Below are 6,043 nucleotides of genomic sequence, written 5' to 3' on the forward strand. Positions count from 1 at the left end.
ATTATATGATTACTTATATGATGGTAGGTAAAAAACACTTTTAATTATATGATGACACATATATGATATTTAATAGTGACATGAAAAAATAAATAACAACATACTTTTGCAATATTATATTTTCTATCTTATTAAAGTAAAAATACTTTTGGGAACGTTTGGAAACAAGAATAACATAATTAAAAAGAAATATAATGTTGTTTGAAAATATGGATAGCAATATATTAAAAAAATGGGCTTATGTTATGAAAATAAAATTGAATTCCATTATATTTTTATAAATTAAGTGTTTGGACCAGATTTAAAATATACGAAAATGACTCAATCTAATTATTTGTTTTGCGCAACTGGTCCAATCTAATTAACTTAAAAAAATATTTTGTCTAAATTAATCGTTAAATAAAAATTCAAAACAAAAATTGATTCAAAAATATACATGTATTCAAAATTTTATTTTTACTAATGTATTTTCCAATAACCATTATAAAATTGTTTTCAATATATATATAAAATACAATACAAAGGAACTAATAGATTGAGTAAACTTTCTTTCTAATTTTTTCTATGGACCACCGAAATAGAATTAGATATACAATACTAGAAATAGCTATAATATTTGGGTTACAATATCAAATAAACAAATAAACAGTGAAACAAAAAATAATATATGAATGTATTAGTATTCCTTTATTCGTATTACAAATACAATAATAGTCGAACAATAATATATAATGGGACCATAATTTTTAAAATCCAACAATTACCAATTAGTTATGAATTTATAATGTTCATAAAAATTAAAGCAAACACATGTGCGGACGCACAGTCAATATCTAGTACTAATTATAGTTTAGTTTCATAATTTTTAGTAAAAATTGATCCGGTCCATCGGAAAAAAATTATATAATAACAAAAAAAATATTGTTTATGTATAAATAAAATGATCAAATATATAAAAAAAATTATCGATAATATATATAAATAAATTCACCGTGCGCAAAACGTGTTATCCTAGTTAAAATGGTACGAGAGATAAGTTTAAACCCAAGCCCAAATACGATAAACCAAAAAAAAAAAACACGTATACACTAACTCTAAAAGAAAACTTTATTATTTTTTCCCTCTTTTTGAATTTCAAAAGTTTCCTCAATTACAGAGTCTATCTGATATCCCACTGATCTGCTTCATTTCACCCTTCTCAGCGACGTATCCACTTCTATTCAACGAATCTTCGCGGTTCTATATCCGTCCCTTACTTCGCTTAAATCTTCGTTTCTCCAATCAGATCTCGTGCTTAAGTATGGGTGTGGAGGATTATCATGTGATCGAGCTCATCGGCGAAGGCTCTTTCGGGAGAGTTTACAAAGGAAGACGAAAGTATACCGGACAGGTAAAATCGATTGGTTTAATCTTGTTCCTCTGTAACTGATTTGATTCGAATCTTGGTTTTCTCACCAGACGGTGGCGATGAAGTTCATCATGAAACAAGGAAAGAGTGAGAAAGATATAGAGAGTCTAAGACAAGAAATCGAGGTTAGATACACTTCTATGGTGTGTGAGTCTTGTTGGATTTGACCTTACTTGTTTGTGTGCTTTCTGATATTGCGGAAGCTCAAGCATGGGAATATTATTGAAATGCTCGATTCCTTTGAGAACGAACGAGAGTTCTGTCTTGTCACTGAGTTTGCTCAAGTATGTTGATTGTAGTTTCCTAAATCACTGATTTATGAAGCCTGTATTTGGCACCTATATAATGGAACACTTTGTTTCACAGGGTGAGTTGTTTGAGATTCTTGAAGATGACAAGCGCCTTCCCGAAGAGCAAGTTCAAGCCATCGCTAAGCAGCTGGTAACACATTTTTCCCACATGGCTCTTATTACTATATCTGATTTTTCTATTTTCTGATTTGATAAGATAATGCCCTATACTTCTAATAAAACTCAGGTAAAATCATTGCATTACTTGCATTCAAACCGTATAATTCACCGTGACATGAAGCCACAAAACATTCTTATTGGTGCTGGGTCTGTCGTTAAGGTAATCTAGCCTCCCTTTTTCTGCTTCAGGAGTTATGCTTGAAATGCTGGTTTCTATGCTTCCCATACACATCAGCTGTTGATATTTTGATTCTTAAAGATGGAGTTTATGTTAGGTTTAAGGTTAGTATACGATTCTTCTTGAAAATGATGTATGACCTTGGAAATTTCAGTCATTGGTTGTTGAAGGAAACTCAGTTTATCATGAAAAAATTTTACATTACAAGAAGAGGATCTGGCTAGCCAGGAATCCATATGCTTAGCTAATCATAAGTGAAAACAAAAATACTTTTCACACAGCTTTGTTTCTTCCCTATCATTTCTCGTTAGCATACTTTTTTACTTGTCTACCCTTTATTTTTTCAGCTATGCGATTTTGGTTTTGCTCGAGCTATGTCTACCACTGTGGTTTTGAGATCCATTAAAGGTTAATACCTTTTATCAATCAATGAAGGAATAACTCAATAGGTCCTGCCTTGTTAATTTTCCATCAATGAAATTTTACTTCAGGCACTCCGCTGTACATGGCGCCTGAGCTTGTGAGAGAACAGCCATACAATCACACTGCTGACCTGTGCTCCCTTGGTGTTATATTGTAAGTGGAGAAAGAAACTCATTTTAGTTGTCCTGCTTCCGTTTTATATGTTATCAAAGTTACTGCATTTAGTAATTTGATGATTGTGATGGCTTTTCTTTCAGGGTTTTTAGTTTTTGCTTCATTCTTGTGTTATGCACTTTTACACCACTTGAGATGGTTCTAAATAATCTCTTGTTGTGATACGTCAGGTATGAATTATATGTTGGTCAACCTTCATTCTACACTAATTCCGTGTACGCTCTAATCCGTCACATTGTTAAGGTATATAAATCATTGCCTATTCTTGTCCATGGTCTATGCGAAGAGTTTGAGCTAACATTCTAATGAATTCATAAGGATCCTGTCAAATACCCTGATGAAATGAGTCCTTATTTCAAAAGCTTTTTAAAAGGATTACTCAATAAGGTGAAGTTTCTATTTTGATCCAAGCTACTTTTACTAGTTGATGATATTTGTGAGCTTATCTTGGAAGGGGCTAGTATGTTTGTATATTACGATGCAAAACAGGTGTCCCAAAGTCGATTGACCTGGCCTGCTCTTCTCGAGCACCCCTTCATTAAAGAATCTCTAGAGGAAGTTGAAGCCAGGGTAACAATCTAATATTGATGACTTAAATTTTGCAGCTTGTGGCTTATGTACAAAGCATTTGGCTGAAATTTACTATCTCATTCAGTAAAAACGTTTTGAAAAATGGTGTTGGAATAATTGACCATTAAGAACATTTTGAACTTGTATTTAGGAAATGCATACTGCGGTAGTTGACCATAAGGCAGCGTGGAGACTCAAAGGAAATGGAGGCCAACAGAGAAATGGTTTGACTAATATCAGTCTGTTGTTAGACTCTATCTCTTGATTATTATTATTCTTTATTAATTTTCGAGTGTTAATGTGACCCAGAAAAGTGTGACTCGGCGACCCCGTTTAAGGACGCCTCTGCTCTAGGAATTGTAGCTGACGTTCAGTCAGATATGAAGAGTGCTGTCAAAGTAAATTCTCCCTCTCCTGAGGATTTTCTCGGATTCCCAACCCAGGAGGCTATTAAAAGTTCAGGTAACAGAAGATTTTTTTGAAAATCTCTTCTTCTTACTTTGAAAATCAAGATTTATCCAACAGATACACAGAAGCGAGCAGTGCATGCATGTCTATATGCACTTTTAAATTTATCTATGTTAATCACGTATCAGTCTAACAAACATACATTTGGATATCATCCTCTCATTGTTGGTTATTGCCCAATGCGTTTTCTTCTTAACCAAAGCATGTAGTCGGTATGGTGTATTGATTTCTAGGCCTACAAGGCTACAATTCTTAGAGCCTAATTGTTTTTTTTGTACGGTGTTATGTTATGCTTGATGTATCTTAGATCCCATGTTCTAAAGATTTTCAAATATAAACTCAGTTTATTCAGTTCTCTGTGTCTCTGCATGTCTTAAACATGAGATTCAGAAAATCCACAACATCATGATATCTGTTAAAGGAACCTAGCTGCCTTTTTGTAATGGACACATATGTCATCATAATCATTCATGCACGGGTTTTTTTCCCGCTTCAGGTGACGCAACATTGGACAAATTGGAAAATACATCTGGAACTGTTAAAGGTGCAAAAGTTATAGGTGAAGATGCTAAAGCAATGGATCTAGTTCTACTGTCACTGGAAAGATGTACAAAATCACTGTCGAAAAGGTACTTGGTGTATGGATTGTTCTTGATCACAGTTAAGGGAACATACATATGTTTTCTATGTAAAACAAACTCTAGAACAGTGTTTCAACTTTCTAGTCTTTTGATAATTTATCCTCTTCCAGTGAATTGTTGCAATTTGTGATATTCACATTTCCTTTATGGGTGCACAGGGACAAAGATCTTGCTTGCTCTATTCAGTCTCTCAGAATAATTTTCAATTTGGTTGGAGCTCGCGCAATAGATTCCGTTGAACTGATTGACAAAATAATATCTGCACTGCTAGACTATACTGACGCTCTTGTTGGGATGAAATCATCCGAGTTCAACAACATAATACCAAAGGTGAATTGTCTGGAGCAAAACTTGTACTTTTTTTACTGTCAGAAATGATTTGTAACACTGGCTTATTTCTTTAGCAGAGTCTTTCAGTCACTAAAAACTTGGTAGGGCATATTGAATGAAGTAGGATACATAGTTCCTACATCAGGCACTGGACGAAACTAGTGGAAATCTTTGTACAGGTGACCTTATTTTGGTGCACCATAGGTTATTTTGAGATCAGCTCACCCGTCTTGTAAACTTGATTTATAACTGTAAGTTTCTGTATATTATTAATGAATAAGTGTTCCTTTTATATAGGAGTTATAAATGAAAATACAATAATAGGAAAGATTACAAATCATAAACATAAACGAATTAAAAAATAGGTAAGTTGTAGCCGCCTCTCTCTCCTCTCTAAGTCTCGCGGCCGCCTCTCTCCCTCTAGGGTTGGACCGTCTCTCTCTAAGTGTATGAGCCGGTTATGGACCGGGCCGGTTATGGACATCCACCAATTGATTTATAATACTCCCACTTGGATGCCATAACCATACAAGGATTGTAATACGCTTAATGTTGCCTCATTAAAACTTTATCAGGAAAACCCAGTGGGACAAAACCATGATGAAGGAAAAAAAGTACAACACGTACTACTCCCCCTGATGTGAACCTCAGTGGAGGTCCTTCAGCCTACGCATCCCAATCTGATGCGTGAGCTTCCTGAACGTGCAGGTAGGAAGTGCCTTCTCGAATTCTTTCTCAAGGTATTCAACTGTTTGGGAAATTGTATCCAGAGGTTCCTAGGATATTCAGATCATATATTTCGATGATTATCAATATTGTTCTCGAGAATTTGTTGTACATTCAGCTCAACACCCTCTAGTACTTTCATTATCCAGTGGACCATATAAATATGCAGTCACTACATCAGTTTGCTGCAAGTCAACTTTTCTCTCTTATATAGCCAGACTTATGAGAAATCTTAAAAGTAGTTATGCAATATGTGCTTCGTCATATCACCCTTTATGTAACCGTTCTTGAGCTGAGCAATGCACGCAGCATTGTCCTCATACATCACGGTTGGCTTTTTGCACTCGGCCATCCCACAATCAGCACGGACGTGTTGGGTCATCGACCTCAACCAAACACACTCGCGGTTGGCCTCATGTATGGCCAAGATTTCCGAGTGATTAGATGAAGTGGCCGCGATGGTTTGTTTCATGGAACGCCATGATATGGCCGTAGCTCCATGTGTAAAGACATATCCTGTCTGTGATCGAGCTTGATGTGGATCTGATAAATAACCAGCATCAGCAAAGCCAACTAAACCATCTTTGTTATGGTTAGTATAATATAGACCCAAGTCTTTCGTTCCTTGCAGGTAACGAAGAACATGTTTGATCCC

The 6,043-nt window shown here is 35.2% G+C and overlaps 1 pseudogene; it reads left to right on the forward strand.

The window, feature by feature from the left end:
* The first annotated feature begins 1,150 nt into the window (after positions 1-1,150).
* The window catches only part of LOC106343699, a 12,536-nt pseudogene continuing 7,643 nt past the window's right edge, over positions 1,151-6,043 (forward strand).

Source organism: Brassica oleracea, chromosome C5, assembly GCF_000695525.1.
Source record: "Brassica oleracea var. oleracea cultivar TO1000 chromosome C5, BOL, whole genome shotgun sequence".
Taxonomy (NCBI): domain Eukaryota; kingdom Viridiplantae; phylum Streptophyta; class Magnoliopsida; order Brassicales; family Brassicaceae; genus Brassica; species Brassica oleracea.